Source organism: Ictidomys tridecemlineatus, chromosome 8 (assembly GCF_052094955.1).
Source record: "Ictidomys tridecemlineatus isolate mIctTri1 chromosome 8, mIctTri1.hap1, whole genome shotgun sequence".
NCBI lineage: Eukaryota > Metazoa > Chordata > Mammalia > Rodentia > Sciuridae > Ictidomys > Ictidomys tridecemlineatus.
The window spans coordinates 29,356,315-29,373,721 of NC_135484.1; the positions used below are offsets into that span (position 1 = coordinate 29,356,315).

General features: G+C 38.3%; 2 long non-coding RNA genes across 12 annotated transcripts in view; both read left to right on the forward strand.

Annotated features, from left to right (window-relative positions):
- Positions 1 to 11,237, forward strand: part of LOC144366027 (uncharacterized) — a 32,824-nt gene extending 21,587 nt beyond the window's left edge. The window contains exon 3 of the long non-coding RNA XR_013424838.1: positions 11,125 to 11,237. This is a non-coding gene — a long non-coding RNA (uncharacterized LOC144366027). The remainder of the gene's footprint in view (positions 1 to 11,124) is intronic.
- Positions 11,238 to 13,349: 2,112 nt separating this feature from the next.
- The window catches only part of LOC110598609 (uncharacterized), a 34,081-nt gene continuing 30,023 nt past the window's right edge, over positions 13,350 to 17,407 (forward strand). For 2 of the 11 annotated variants that reach the window (XR_013424834.1, XR_013424835.1), the window contains exons 1-2: positions 13,351 to 13,561; positions 17,214 to 17,360. This is a non-coding gene — a long non-coding RNA (uncharacterized LOC110598609). Of the gene's footprint in view, positions 13,562 to 17,213; positions 17,361 to 17,407 lie in introns of all 11 variants that reach the window. The other 9 variants (XR_013424828.1, XR_013424832.1, XR_013424833.1 and 6 more) reach the window with 8 other exon arrangements.

Genomic DNA, 17,407 nt, shown 5'->3' on the forward strand with positions numbered 1-17,407 from the left:
GTCCATTTCTTCCCTACCTTCTCTTCTCTCCTTTTCCTGGTTATTTTTGACATTGTACTCTGTGATAAACCTGGCTCTGGTTTATCTGCAAAACCTAATAGAAGGGTTGTCAAATCTAAGCAGGTTGAGTTTTCAATTCAGAATTAATTCATTCATTTTGAAAATATGCACTGTACTCTTACTATGTATCAAAACTGATCAGTACAGACAGAATAAGACCCTTGAGGGGTTTACATTTCAGCAGATCACACATTTATTAAACAACAGTTTAATTATTCAGTTACAGTTGTAATCAGTGCCTTGCAGGAGGGGAACCCTGTGGTGTCAGAAGAGTTAATGGAGTTCTGATTCAAAGATCCTTTGCAAGGAGCCTTTCAGCTATATTCTATAGGAAGGATAGGATTGAGTGAGTGAAGGCAGTCAGGGAGATTTTTTAAGAAAAGAAACAACTCTGCATGTGCTGAAGCAGGAAGCACTCTAGCATAATTAAGTGACTGAGAAATGGCCCAGGTAGCACCCCATCTGGATCCCAAATGGGGCAATAAGAACCAGAGTCGACTCTTCCTTTCTCCCCAGCAGGACTGACCATTACTGGCTTGAGTGTTCCTGTACATTTATTTACCTGATACTTATACCTACCTGATATGTAAAGCCCTCAAAGGTTGAGATTTTTTTCCACGTGTCATTAGCAATAGACACAAATCCTGATGTCTAGGTCTTTGTAGTTACCTGATGCAGTTGCAGACACTGAACACCAGGGGGCAGGAAGCATTCTCCTGCATTTGCTTTGATCAACCACCAAATGGTGAAAATCCATGAACTGATTTTGACCTTAAGTGTTGAATAAAGAATTAGCAGAGGGGGGATAGTAGAGGATAGGAAAGGCAGCAGAATACAACAGACATGAGTATGTCAATATGTAAATCAATGGAAGTGTAACTGATGTGATTCTGCAATCTGTATACGGGGTAAAAATGGGAGTTCATAACCCACTTGAATCAAAGTGTGAAATATGATATATCAAGAACTAGGTAATGTTTTGAACAACCAACAATAAAAAAAAGAATTAGCAAATTAAGCCACTATCACAGTTGGAGGAAACTGCCTTTCTAATTTTAATGGAGCATTCCCCAAACAAGAAAAACTGTGAGTTTGTTGGATATGATTTAATTCACTCTGAATTTAACCAGAAAGCATAACTAATATGTTTCTTAATGAAGTTGTGATATTCACATGGGTGATGATTTAAAAAACAACAACAACAAAGGAGTCATTTGAGAGGACTTCTTAAAATCTTGAACCAGGAAGAAATAAAGCACGAACAATATAAACATAGTCTTCAGCTCTGTGCAGATTGTTTCCACATAGAAATGAGGTTTGGGAGGAGATCTGAGGAAAGATATAAAAGGTCTTAAATATGCAATTGGTGAGTCAAAAGTATCTGAGAGTTGATAATTTATTATTAGGAAGAAAATGCAACTTCCACTTAGATGAAGCTAGATGAATGTCACCAAGTTTATACTAAACTTCTGGGCCACTATGTTTCCAAAGCATGAAAAATAATGATCCCTCCAGGGAAAACAGAAAAATAGACAAGGCCACTGACTCATTACTACAAATTGGTCATGGACTGGGAGTATTAACTTCACATTGATCGTATCTTACTTATTACTGCAGATGGAAGTCTCATGCCATCCACAAGTAAAGCCAAAAAATTAGCAGATGTCACCAATGCCAATCTGCTGATGTTTAAAAATGGAACAAGTGAATCAGCGAAGTATTTAGGAAAGTCAGTCTCTGCCAACCATTCTGTCATCAGGAGCCTTGTATGGACAGTATGGTCTATGTGTCATCAGGGTCCCTCATCATGATCACGAGAAAGAAAATGGAAGCCTATATCTCAGGCATAACTATGAGTATCTACCATGTTTATAAATGCCATATTGCAGAGATATTTTTAAAGTCTCAAACAGTATTTAAAGCTAATTACTAAGGCAATGGCTCCCTGTTATTATTGTCATTATCAGTGTCATCATCAAAAAACAAATGGGCACCATTTAAAGTAAGACACGAACTCTTTTCTTGGGAAGCACATATTTTGATAACAATACTAATTTGCATTGGGCAAGAAACACATAATAAGTAACTGTGCTTGGGACTAATATAGCAAAATCTAACATAGGCACAATAAAAATTATAAAAGACAGTATAATTTATAGAAATTATACTGTAGATATGAGACACGTATTATGCTAGGCATTCTACAAGCATCACGGTATCATATCTCATAGCAATACTGTGGAGTTGGGTTTATTATCACCCTCATGTTACATTAGACTTGGAGGAGTAGAGTAATTTACATGGCAAGTACCAGTATCAGATGTAGAAACCAGTCTCCAATGCTGTCGGGGAATCTTGTTGATATTGATGGCCTAGTGCCCATCCTCAAATCCAGTCAGCACCTTGTGTTTCCTTTGGAGGAATTGCTCCTCCTCCATGGTGGGTAGTTTCAGTAGTTCAAATACTCCACACAATCTGTTCTTCCTCAATGAAGGCAAAGAGATGCCAGGAGTAGCCTCTGGCCAGATTCTTCCTGTGGCAAGGATCCGAATGGAAGGCTTTCTAAGATCCAAATCTGGCCAACTGGATTCTCCCTATTCAATCCCGACATAAGGAAGGAAGAAACTGTCCCTGCCAGGAGTCACTGTCCTGGTTTCTGTCCCACCTCTACACCTGTTTCCCCAGATGTCCATTAATTTGGAGTATTATACTCAACAATATCCTAATAAGTAGAACCAGTGTTGTTCATGAGCAAAGAACCTAATGCTCTAAAGTAAATGTGCTTTCAGCTGATTCAATCCCAATCATGCCAAGAAAGTACAATATTTTTACCTTCATTTCAAATACTGAAATAACTGCACAAATAATAGAATAGATAGAAGTCCTTGTAATAAACAGAATAATTTACAAATCAAAGCAATGTTGACCTTTATTTTCATTGCAACTGATATTATTATGTAAATTCAGCCTTGGGAAATTGTTACATCTATGTAATAGTTTATCCTCTAGGTAGAATTTTTCTCACATTACCATTTGTCCTATTTCTGACAAGACCCCTGTCTTTGCAATACAATAGTAATTGCAGCAATTTTTGACCTAATGTAAACATGCACAGTGATTGTTCCCACTGAGTTCGTACCAAGTGCCATGAATTATGCTAAACTCTTCACATACAATAATTGTGTGTAGTAAATGTTATTAATCTAATTTCAAGCTTGGAAATATGAAGAAACTGAGGCTTAGACAAATTAAGTAACTTTCAAACAGTAACATTTTTAAGAAACCATGAGGCTAGCCCTTGAACCTGGTCTGTTTGAGCCCAAAGCATCACATACTCCTTCACAGCCTGCTCAGCTGCTGTACAGAAAGCGTAGGATCTTCCTCTTCACTCTAACTACTCAAGGTTGACTTCATAATCCTCTTCACTCTAACTACTCAAGGTTGACTTCATAATCACCGCTACACAGATATGAATATTAAGAGTTGGAGAAGTTCAATGTCCTGCCACAATCACATACATGATAGCTGAGTCTGGTACAGTGAGAATGTCTTTGTAATATTAACATTATTACTGCACTGAGATACCTGGGAGATTTCGTGTGTGGATTTAGTAAAAACATAGTCGCAGCAGGTTGATGAAACAACCAGGATTCCCCCGGTGCATTTCCCTGGTGGTTCCCCTTGGTACTTCCAAAACAACAACAACAACAACAACAAACGAAGTACTTTTCCCAATTACATTTAATTATTTTAAACCAGGAGATCAATAGTAGATGCTCAATTAAATATGAGCTGACCCAGTGAAGCCAACCTCATTAAAACATTGGTCTTCATCTAATGCTCTTTGGCCAACAGAGACTTCTGAAGTGAAAAGGGAATTTGGAATTGAATTATTCCCATTATTTTATCCCAGTGAGAAAAGTAAAGGCCAAGACTTACCAAGGTTGCAGAATTTCTGAGTTTCAAATGGTAACTGGGCTACAAGTCTAGATTCTCAGGTGTGTGCTCTTCCCATAGGATACTTCCTCCTCGAGTACAATTTTAATGGAAAACACAAATGAGCTTAAGAGAACACCAGTGGCCTAATTAGATTATAAAGTTGTGATTTTTTTAAAAAAAACATTTTTATGTAAAGCCATTTTCCTACTGAACAGATTTCTGGGTGTATGAGTTCAGATGCATTTTAAGGTTGCCCAATTTGGAGCATGAAAGTTTGATGATAATTAACAAATTTTAGAAGAAAAAAAAAACTAGTGTGATGGAGGTGGTGGGAGCAGAAAAAAAAAATGTGGGCTTCTTGCTCACATTCCCACCTCTAAACGTTTCCTAGACCCACAAGGTATTCCCTTTGTACTCAACTAAGTGATCTCCAGACTTCGTTCCCTCTGACAGCTAAGCAATCTTAAGATTTTGAGATTTTGATTGGCGGTTCATTTTAGTACTCCCACACAGTTCTGTAGAGCTATACCCCGATCCCTGAAGTGCACTGATTTAGCCCTTGCATTAGATATGCCTTATTTTCCATCTTCTCTCACATTTAGACAGGAGTTTAGGCAATTCCTAAGAAACAGTGTCTTTGTTCTTTTTCTTGTATAACATCTAGCAATATGACAATTGATGAGCATGAAAGGAAAATAACAAGACACAGGCCCAAAAGATGATTTAAGCATCAAAACCATTTTGGGAGGTTTTGATGGTGACATTTTAAAAAATATATAAGGGAAAATAGAGGGACTGGCTGTCATTTTATTTTTCCCTAAATTTGTTTTACAACACGAGGCCTATGAACCACAGTCTGTAACCCATTAGAATGGAGATTTGGACTGATCAGCATAGCAGCTGTGGCTGCTCTTTAGACCTGGGACACACATCCAGCAGCTGGATGGGGAACTCCCTGGCTGAGAGCCAGCTAACTATTTCTTGCTGATGCTCTCAGTAACACACATTGCTTCAAGAGCCTATCATTGCATTCTTCTCCCGTCTTCCCTGCTCATCCTGCACATTTAAAAATTAACATGCAATCCCTTGAGTTCTGTTCTACCCACCCTATTTCCTCCCCCGGCATACAGTCCATGAAGGCAGTCAGATGGCACTGGCATGGCACCTCTGGAAAATTGCCTCTGGCTGTAAGCCCAGACCAAGAGAAACTTAGACTTGGAATTTTTGGATGGTAACTTTTTTTCAGTTGCTTCCCAATAGCACTCACCAGAGACTAGAGACAGATGGTTTGCAGCTTAGCCCTCTGAGCAAGAGTTGCCTGCTTTTGCATTTTGACCATTGAATAAAAAAGGGCTCCTGCCTAGCCAAGAATTCTGAACTGACTGTTGGGGTTAATTTGGTTCCCAGAAGTCTCCAAATGACTGTGGCACTAAGGACTCAATTTCAAAGAATAAATCCTGGAGAAGAGGCCCCAAATTCCCAACCTTGGGATTCCCTAAGATCCCAAGGTAGGGGGGATCTCATCATGCTAGTTGAGGCAAAGTTCATTTCCTGACATGCAGAGGTTTTCTGTCTGAACTGAGAGGTTGTGTTACTAGTTTAAGTTTGCACCTGTGAGTGGGTAGCCAAGTTGGGCAGGATAGCCAGGTCTGAGCTATGCTCTACACGGCTTCCATTCTACTGATTTCAAAAAATGAATAAATAAAAATTAGTCAGCTCTATTCTCTGCCTGAAAATTGTTATATTTTCATGTGAATAGTCTTATTTCCCTGTCAAATTATTAATCCTTTGTCAGGTAGCAAGTCTGATATTTGTATCCTCATTCTTGTACACAATAGATACTCTGAATAAATGCCAATTAATGTAACAATAAAGTGCTTTCAGTGGTGTGTTTTTAGCCCCATCCATCTTATAACTTTTTGCTTTATTTTTACTACTTAAAAATACCTGTTTATCATAAAAAGATACTGTATATAAAATAATCATCTCTCCACTTCTGCTCCCTTTCAAATATCTGAAGTAATCATTATTGTTAGGTAATAAGTAGTTCTCCATACCTATTTCCATGTTCATAAAAACATATTCAAACATACGGAGAGGTCTATCATATTCTTTTTAAAAAAATTTTTAAAGACAAAATAACATTATCCTATATACAGGATAATATAGCTCTTTAGCCTTGTTTTTTTTTTTTTTAATTCACTTAAGTGTACATCACGGTTATCTTCCTGAGTCAGTAAATATGAGCTTACTCATTCACTCTAATAGCCACATAATAGGCCCTCTAATGGGAACATTATGATTTACCCACCCATTCTCATATCAGTAGATATTGCAGTTCCCACTGTCTCCTAAATAGCTCCCTATTTGATGAACACACTATCTGGCCTTTAGCTTACCATTCCTGCTTTTATAACTAGAGGAAGGCCATGTCCAAAATGATATCATCTACTTTTTGGACAATTTCCTTCAAAGTTCTAGGGAATTTGTTTTCTATGAATTAAAATAAACATTTTAAGGGATGCCTTCTATTCCATAACTAAGGCTAGAGTATATCTGGACACTGTTATCTTTCAGTGTTTGGTCTACAGAGAATATATAATTTGCACTAGAAAATGCAATATTCTGAGTTTACAAAAGAATTTTAAATCTTTTGTGACAGTTTCAAAAATACATGTATTTGTAGTGTATGATTTCAACCCCCAGTTTATTGCAATGACAGTAAAGAAGATTTGGAACTGCTTTTGGATTTTCTTTACTTTTTAAGATTTTCCATCCGTCTAAATGTAAGCTCTATAGGGCTAGAGGGTTTACTTCCTAACATGTCCCTAACGTGTAGCACAATGGCAGATGAACATAGAGGGGTCTGAATAAATACTAGCTGAGTGAATAAAAATCTGCTTTCAGATCCCACACACTCTGAAACTCACTCTGGTCAGGAGAAAGGTGATCTAGACTGTAATTTTCCTTTCCCAAATGACATCAGGTGACTTGAACCGTTCTAGACTCTGGAGCTCAATTAATTCTCAGCAATCAACCCCTGGGGACTGACTGTGATCACTGAGAGGAGAGGCAGGGACTTGGACACCATCTGGGAATATAACTTCCAGGACAACCCAGACAAGGAAAAGTGGTTTAAAGCTGACGCTCTGAAGGAATTATTTAACCTGAATCTACAAATATGTCTGAAGTAGTTAAATTTTATGTATTTATATATTTATTTATTTTGGTGCTGCAGAATGAACCCAGGTCCTCATGCTTGCTAAGCCTGTACCCCACCACCAAGATACACCCTCAGCCCCCTGATTAGAAGTAATTTTTAAAAAAGATTTGTCTTTTTGCTAACTTTTCCATTAAAAATATTTTTTAAGGAAAAACAAGATCCATTTCTAAGATTATAAATATTATATAGGCCTTATTTTCCATCTTATCAAATCATAGCAGTTGTTTTAAGGAAAATTCTTTCTACAACATTCTGCTTGTAAAGAAGGACAGGGGAGCTATGTGTTCCTAAAGCAACAGTAGGCAAGACTCTCACTACTGAAAGAATTGAAAACACAATCCAGGCAAACTTTCTGTTCTTGAAAGTGTAGATGACTGTGATTTACCTGACTAGTATGTTGACATATTGTAGTTTCAGGAAAACAGGCATAATTATAATTTTTTTTGACAACTATAAAGAAGTTCCCTCTCAAAACTGACAACTATTGTGTAGAAATATCTTAACTTTACTCAGGTGCAGGGAGCAGCTGTGCATTGATTGGGTGAGCATTTGATTAGGGACAGGCAACATGGAAGTGTGTTTGCCATGATTTGTGATCATGCTTGTCTCAGATTGGGTGAGAGTATTTTTAAGTGAGTTTCCTAGGACTGGCCTTCAGTGGTGTATTGGTGTATTACTTCATGGTCCCTATTCCTTGCTGCTTATAAAAGTGACTAACCCTTTGCTTGTTCCTCTTAGTTCTTCATCATTACATGCTATGATCCATTATATTCTGGAAGCTTCTGGTCTGGTATAGAATATTGAATGAGCCTCAAATGGTGACAGTTAATGGAAAATAGCAGGAATGGAAATAGAAAATGACTGTGTGCATTTGCAGAACTTTCCTAAAAGACCACGTACAATTAGTGCCTTGGGGAAGACTGGTGTCCCCAGTGCAGTCTTGGCACATGGACACAGAACTATCCTGCGACCTGAGTTTCCTAACCAATATGTGCTAAATGAATAAATTTGTTGTGATAGAGGTTCCTGCTGCAAATATATACTTTCTGTCAATCTCCCTTAACCATTTTTGTTTCTATGCAGATTAACTGAATGAAATTGAACATCTCATCAGGTGTTTGTGATAAAGTTCTTCTGAAGACAGATCTTAACTTTCTTTTGATCTCTAGAAAGATGCCTAGGAATTTTTGTTACTATTAATAAACTAAAAACAGATCCACACAAAAAATGTGAAACATGTACTGAAACTTGCAGTTAAATGATTAGCTAATAGCATAATTCTAGTAAAAGGGTACACGTACACACACACACACACACACACACACACACACACACACACACACACCATTAATGGGAACCTAGACATAAACAGCAAACCTCTGGAGTCTGAAAGAAACTGTCATTTCATTGGAAGATTTGTATAATGTCTGAACTCACTAAAATAATTTTCTTTCTTTTCTCCTCCTCCTCCCCTTTCTCACTATTTTAAAGCAACCAATGAGTAGAGCTATACCTACAGAAGGAGGTAAAAGGGGGGAAGGAGAAAGCTTCTGACAACTATTAGACTCCTATTGTATGTCAATCATTTAATCTAGATATTTTTCACTTCACATTTCTTTTAATCCCCACTAAGTTTTTATCAAGTAGATATTATTAGCACTATTTTACGGATCAGACAATGAGCTCAGAAAGACAAGAGACTTGCATAGACTTAAACAGCTAATAAATGGCTGAACTGGACTAGGATCCAAGTCTGTCTTAAAAGCCTGAAGTTTTTACCACACCAGCTTTAATAGTGTGAAAATAGAAAGAATCCTGCTCGTTAACAGTTTTCTCTCAGAAGACTTAGTGACTTGGAAGGCCAAGAATAATCGTCATTAAACCCAGGAACAACATTTTGCCTTAGCCTCCACCTCTTTGGCTGTGATCTCTAGTTTTAAGCAAGTAGACCTGGAACTTAAGCAATAGAAAGCCCATGCTGTCTGAGGCGGCCGGAGCTGACTCCACACTTGTCTGGGTCAGTGTCCTTATTTAGTTCTTCCTCTTCTCAGTTTCAGGCCCCAACCCCAGTGCATGTGTCCTTTGCACAAGAACAGGTGGCCTTCCATGCTTGCACAGAATGGCAGTCTGCAATGTTTATGGTGATTCATCTCACAATGTACAGTACATTTTTTATTGCACCAAAGATCAGTGGGAACTTTGAGTTTTGTACATAAAGGTGAAAGATCTCTCTGGCAAGAGCTGGGCACACACGTTCTTGGTATTTCCTTTACTCTGCTTGCCTTTTTATTTGTGTTCCTCACAGATGTCCTAGATTTAAATAACTTGTTTATTTTTCAGCTAAATTTCATGATAGTTAATTAACATGTTTCCTATGGCACAAATTAATTTTGGTGAGGTGATGATGTCAGGAGTATTGGGCTTTTCTTTTATGTACCCCCCGTCCCACACCTTTTGCTAATGCTTCATGAATGTTAACTCATCTATTTACTCTGGGAGCTAAGAAGGTAACACTGGATTATTCATTTGATATCTGTAAAAAAATTATATAGTATTTCTTACACTTAGGCTCGTGGTTTTCAGGACTTATAGAAAATGGAAATGAAAATCTTTTAATGGCTCATCATCATCTTCATTATCTTCATCCAGTTGAGCCAAAAAAATTGTGTACCTCAGGATAAGGAGCAGAATCATATTTTTCCTACCATATCCATATTTATATACAAATGTTACAAACTTGGTATTTTATAGTACATGCTACTCTGTATCTCACTTTACTTAACCATTTTTCTCAAGTCAATAACTAGCTTCCTGAGGCATAATTTTTGTAGATGATGTACTACTTTCAAGATGTGACATAATTTAACTAATACCCTATTACTTGATATTCAGATGGCACCTTGATAAAAATGTTAAAATTTTTTTGTGTGGATTTTTAGAGATAGCCTTTTTTTTTTTTTTTTTTTTTTTTTTTTTTTTGGTACTGGGGACTGACCCCAGGAGTGCTTAATTATTGAACTACATCCCCATCCCTTTTTTTTATATTTTATTTAGAGACAAGGTCTCACTGAGTTGCTTAGGGTCTTGCTAAATTGTGGAAGCAAGAATTTACAATTCTTATTGTAAATCTTAAAACTATGGAAATACTGATTAAAAGATACCAACTTTTTAAGGATTTTGACCCATTCTGAATAAGTGTGATAATGCTAGACTTTGCTTTATCTGCCCGTTTTAAGGCCTCTTCTCCTCTTCCTTGCTCTGCCCTGTCTCTGTTTACCTTCTGCTCAGTACATGATTTTCTCCTCAATTGTATCTTCCTCCAAATAAGCATTTCTGGAGTTAGAATGATATGAATCCTCCATTTAGCATGCTGAATATCTATACCAAAAGTTAGACGATTCCACATGTGTCAAATTTGTTGTTCTTTGTGAAGCCCAGGAACATGCTAAAAAGATTATGGATAAGATTTCTCATTCAAGTAATTTCTTCCACCTGTAGAATGAAGTTCATGCTTTTCTTCATATAAAATTGGTTAAAGAAAGCATATAGAATTATGTTTTTAAATAAATACTTGGGATTCATTAGTAATCATTTTAAACATGTTTGTTCATCTGAAATATTTTGATCTTATGTCCCATCTATCAGCTGGTATGTCTCTGTGCATTTAAATACAATGCCAATTCATTTCTCTGTTTACAACTGTCGTTTCTATATTTCTTGGCCAGGTTAAGGATATTTAGATAATGTTTGTATTGAGAATAGAGACAAGTGTACCAGATGTCAGGTTACTATAAAAACATGGATCTTTGGACTTGTGGTAAGAAAATAAGCTCTCTAATTTAGTGTATGCACAATGTCCCAAACAGCTATTACGATTAATTAAGTTTTCCATGTTGATGCAGGAAATTTTACCAGCTCTTAGAAAACTAGTTCCAACTAGCTTCCAGACGGATCACACAGAGAACAAGTCAAGGGGAAAAAAAATGGAAAAACCACATAACTAATCCTTTAAAGGTCAGTGGTGATTTTTTAAAAAGACATCTCCATCTAGTTAATAAACCCCTCTTTCTGAAAAGGAATATTACTGTATATGAGAATTATGCATATTTTGAATCATAAATATTTGAGAACTATAAATATCTGAATATTTAATTCTAATATGCTATATTCATTACTATCTGTTCATATGTTGAAATTAACCAATTTTTATTACTTTGCACTCTTTATGACCTGAGAGTTGCCTGCTTTTAGCTCTGTTACTGTGATAGAGTGGAACCTAACCACACAGAAGCTAAAGGACTCAATTGAAGTTTCATAGTGGTAAACACTTAAATTTTTCAAGTATCTACTATGTGCCAGTACTTTGCAGTTGTTATCTAATTCTTCTGATAATCTTGCAAACTATTTGACAGACAGTAGCATTGTGCTTTGAGAGGCTAAGTCTCTTATTCAAGATCACACAGCTAGCCATTGACAGTAAAGTTGTTCAAATCAGTTTCTTTTAACTCCATAATTATGTCTTTTCCCTTCATAGGACACTTCTGAATGTTTTTATGTACCCATTTATGCTGCTGTTATACAGAATCCATTGAAGAAACCTCAGGGAAAGATGAGAGGCAGAGTTCATGAAGCATGGGTCTTTTCAGATGTCATTGCCAAGAGCTGTCAACCTTGGGTGGCACAGTCAAACTCTTGCTTTCTCAAACCAACTTTGAAGTATCAGAGATTGAAGATAAGCAAATTTTGCCTTTCATCCCACATAGAAACCTTTTGGATACTTCTGAGACACAGCATATAGAAAAGTGAAAAACTGTAGAGAGATTAGAACAGCACAAATGTAATCATTGCTTATATGCTTCTTACCAGCACACATGGAAAACACATTTGTCCAGTGTAGCAGTTAATAGATTGCAAGGACAATAAGGAGGAATGATCTGTTTTTAAATTCAGACGACAAAATCCAGCTGCAGTTTGTTAGGAGTGTTGGGAATGGGTGAGATGGCCTGGGAGGTTGAGTGATAGCAAAAATCATATGAGCATTCAGAAGAACATTTCCTTAGCTACAGACCTTCTTTAAATTTTTGGATAAATTGATCTTTTTTATACATTTTTAAATAGTTTGATGAAACACCATAAGATAACATTTCATTGTAGTCATAAATTCTGTGTGACTGCTTGTTCTCGGTTGCCTGTTCCCAGCAAGAGATATTTCAGATGTAGTGTTTCCTAAGGAAGTCAGCATGGCCTGGAGTATTTTGAGTTTCCACAAGACAGTAGTGATCACTTGCACACAATCCTCCTTTGAGGTTCATATTACCATTGCACCCGATTTTCAGATGAAGAAACTGAGATACAATTTTTTTATTTACATGATAGGGAAATAGTGGAGTCAGAATTCAAACTCTAGTGGTTTGGTGCCAGCATCTAGTTACTTAAATGCCAAGTTATGCAGCTCAGAGGGCACTAGGCAAGTGGTTAGGAAGTTAATTGTTCTATGAATATGACTTTGTGTTCAAGGTCACAGAAAGGGCTCCTACCAAGGCTTCATAAGATCACCATGATCCTAAGCAATGTGCCAGTGGCATCATAGAACCAAAGAAATAAAAGGAAGGAAACCAATTAAGGTTAATTCCTGATGTTCTGTGAAACCCTAAAGACCCATGGGAACCGAGGGCCCTTGTAGGGCGTTGCTTCCTGTACAGAGCCAGGGGAGAGCTTGAAAAAATATCTGGGTGGAAAATTACTTCAGGCTTCATGAAAGGTTCTCATTGTTGGAAGGGATAAGGGACGACTGTTGCTCACCGTTCTCCTTTGAGTCTAGGCCTAGGGTTTTAAATGATTTCTTGACTTTGGCTTCTGGCATCTGCAGAGCAAAGCAGGCAATGCTCTTTACCCCCCAGCATGGATCTTTCCCACACATTGTGCTGCCATATGCAGGCACGCCCACATGGAGCTCCAGTGCTTTTCCTCTGAAAAACATGTAAGGTTTTAAAATTCTGTGGCCTGCCTTGTCCCCTCCCCTGGGTGGAGCTGTGAGCTTCTGTCATTGGGAAGCTCAGCTACAACAGGCAAAGCTGCTGTATTTATAGGCTAATCACAAGGCCATAACCGGATTAGGTCCATCTGCCAGTCATGCTCAGATATTTATGGCATGTATTTTCTTCATGTGTGTCCCCTTTCCATTGTCCAGCTCAGAGGGACGAGAGAAGAAGGAAGTAAAAGTGTGGGGTATTGCTTGATGGTGGTTCACTGTCGGTATATTTTAGCATGGGGCAGGACACAGAGTTTTTGCAAAACAGAAGAAAAAAGAAAAGAAAAGGAAAGAAAGAGGGAAAAGAGGTACAATCATTTCTTCCTCTCTGTGATTGCTTCTGAATTAAGTTCAGACTAATTTAGGGAGTCTCAGGATTATGTGTTGTAGTTATTTTGTTCTGTTTTAATTTGGTACTTATTTGTTTGATTTTTTTTTTTTGGCTATTTTATTTTATTGTCGTTTCATAGGTTTGCTTTTACTTGAAGGAACCCTGTGGACACAAAAGATATTTTGGAATAAGTGGTATGTGTTGGGAAATGATAAAAAGGAGAAAGGGTGACCTAGGTCCTACTTTTGGCTGTTAAGAAACGTGACCCTGGAGAAGTCACATAATTTTTTCATTCGAAGAAGGTTTGAGATCATCTTTTCAGTGACCCCCATTTATGGATACCCATCACACACCTAGGGAATGCTTTAGAATGAGATGTCTGCAGCAAAGGAACATGTGGGCGCTTCCAGCCACAGCATGTCTGAGCAGGTCATTTACACCACACAGGGAATGGAGGGGAAATATGCCTAAACTCTAGGTTGAACATTCAAATAAAGCATCCATTCTGATCAATGAGCAGAAAATGTAGGAGTAGCCAGGAATTGATCACATAGTGGAAACTAGTGTGAAGATAAAAGCTATTGATTTTGGCTTTTTTTTTTTTTTGCATGAAAAAGAAAAAGTGTTGTCAGATGAGTCTGACACCATTTTTATAACACCACATCATATAATAATATGCAAATGTCCAGCAGACATCAGCTCACTGATTTGAACTTTGTGGCTTTAAAGAGAGAAGAGAATGCAGTCTTAGGGACGACAAATATTTTTTTGCACCAAGCATTAATGACTGAGAATATTGCACTTTAAAATTAAAAGATATATAAGACCTTCAGAATTAGGTGTTTCCCAAGAGCATTCACATTACCTTTGAGTCCTAGTAGTCAAATGGAGTACTGGAAATTTATGTTTGAAAATTCAAGAAAGAATCCAGTTGGTATGTTTTTGAGGGATTTGTCTCAACCAAAGGACACTTTCTTAGGAATATCCTTCATCAGCAGAGCCTTCTGATGAGGGCTTAGATTAGTTCGTTTCTATACCACGGCCACCATACCAGGATATAAGTGATGGAACCCTGCCAAAGGCCAATGTAAACTTGAGTGGCAACGTTGTAAGACCCAGAAGTATTGTGCAGGGGTCAGAATGAATGCTCACCTGGGCCATGGAAAGCCAAAACCATGGGAAAGCTAGAATCAGGGGGAAGTAACTCTAAGTAGTAATGACGATAGCAGTGGCAACAGTAATAGCCAAACTTCTGAAATGCTTCTTGTGTGCCAAGCTCTAGGTTAGTCCTATCAGGTGGGTAATGTCACTATCTTGATTATGAAGTGAGGCAATTGGACTTGGCTGTGATCGCTTTATTAAGGCCCCACAACTGGTAAGTGGCAGAGCTTCAGAGGCAATTCAGATATGCAGCTGTCAAGCTAGTTGACAAAATCTCTGGGAGCATTATTCTGCCTTCCAGGAAGCCCAGGAAGCAGCTGCAGTGGGAAGAGTGCAGAAAATGGACATGAGTGGTGAAGACAGGAGACACAGGGGTACAGGGGGAAGGGCAGCTAGTCAACCCCGCTCCTGGACCCTCAGGGATCCCAGTTTGCATGTGACTCTACGGGTTTTGTGGGAGATCTATATCTTAAATAATCCTTCTTCTCCTCCTCCTTCCTGCCTCTATTTGAACTCTTTCAGTGGATCTTTGTGACTTGAAGTCAAAGACTCAAACTGGACAGAGTATCTAAATGGAATGGTGGTGTTTACAGAATCATTTCTCAGAGGTCAAGTAGAGAAAATGATTCTACTCTCTCTGGTTGTGATACTAGTTTCCAAACTTCTCAGATTTAGGAAGACGAGCACCTGCAGATCATTAATGAAATATCTTATCAAGGGAAATTCCAAAAAAAGGGTAATAAGCTGCTGAGTAACCTTGGAATTACTTTAGCAATACTCTTGCTAAATTACAGCTGCTCAATCCCATTTCTGAAGGTGATGTCTTTTGGGGATTATGCCCCAGTTTCTTTAATGGAATCACTTGTCTGTTTTTCAGAGGTCGTCCCCATCACCAGCTCCCCACATTCTATTTGTCACCTTTCTCAGATGCAAAGCACCATTTCAAAAGAGTTTCCGTTCTCCTCAGTAATAAAATGATGGAATTCTAACCTGTGTGCCCAAGTCTTTGCTATACTTTTGTGAGAAAGCTGTCCTATAGCAGAGACAAAATGAGTTAGCAAGTTCAGTCACTTGCACTTGCCAGGGAGGATCAGACTGAGGGATTATCTAAAAGCCAGGAGTTTGAGTGTCATGAGAGCCTTTCTCTTTGAAAGACTCTAATGGAGGTCTCTCAGCCAGAGAGAAGAGCCCAGGAGGGAGGATTCTCAAACTAAATGGCAAGCTGGTCACTGCGTGAATTTCAAAGCCCAAGTTCATGGGGGCGGGAAGGGGGTTGAAACTTTAATTTTTCAATGTGTGGAAGATGGTCTTTTTTTTTTTTTTTCGACAATTACACTGAAACACACCAGCAAGAGGACAATCCAGACTGGCCTACCTGTTTGTTTATTCTGCTCTCTGATGACTTCCAAAAGGCCTCTATTAGTACTGTATGACTTTAGTTCTCCATTCCTCTGAAGATTTGGGGAACTGACAACCTTTCCCTCTAATCTTAGTATTCTTTCTGAATGGACCCACTGAGGACCTCAGCCTTTGGTGGCTGGAAAATACTGAAACTACCAAGCAGCTCCAGCCAGTTTAACATGGCATTAGGGCTGTTGCCAGGCAGGGAATGCTAATATATGAGCACCAGCCTGGGCTGCCAGGTTGGCACAGAGGCACAGGTTACCTCACCTGTCCTCTGCGTTAATCTTGTTATGTTAATAGATGTGTTTTCCCCACTGTGGAGACTGGATGTTCTTGGCAGCTGCACAGTGCCTTAAGGCTTGACTCAGGTGTACCCGAACTTGTTGAGAACCCAGTTGCTGCTAGTAGGGGCTAAGGGTGACAGGAACTGCCTTTACCAGTGAGTAGCCCCAGAAGAACTGGGATGTGTGCATCTGTGGAATGTACAAGGCCTGCTCCAGGAAAAGCTGTTTCTAACACAGGAGAGAAACGTAGGGGGTTTCTTTGGTCTTTAGGACATATTTCACGTTATTTATGGCACCATGGCCTTCTTTCCTTTTTTCAAGAGAGGCATAAATTCTCATAACTGTGTGGTACTCTAGGTGTGTTGTCCTAACTCTCTATGGGCTATTACATTTCTGTCTATCTGAAGAAGCGTCCCTAGAATGGAAACTAGTCTCATAAAAACATTCATGAAGCATTGTGCATTATGTGAGAAATATAGAGAACTAGATTTAAGGTTTCCTTAATTATGTGGATGGAGCAGCCCCCAATACCTAATAGTATTTATTAATTTAATTTATCAACTTCTCTGCTGTCCAGAGAATAATCTTTATCTTTTAAAAATTATGAGCCTCATCTAGCAATTTCACACTGCCTGGCAACATGAGGAGTTGACTTTTCTGTTTGTAGAGATCGTCTAGCAAGTACAGGAAGAATCCGTTACTATTATTCTTGGCCTCATTTCTAACCCACAAAATGCTTAGGAGACAACTCACCTAATAATGTTTTATTTTCTGATTTAGGGAAGAAAAAGTGAAAAGGGTGGAAGCATATTTTTGGATTGTGTTGAAAAAGTTGGATCATTTTTGGAACTCTGAAAGGAGATACCATTCAACTCTTATGTGTTCATATACACAGGAGCTAATCAAGGCACAGTTATCTGCTGACAGGTGGGGTCTTTGTTCCTTGAGGGGCATGTTGGAATCCCAGCTCTGTC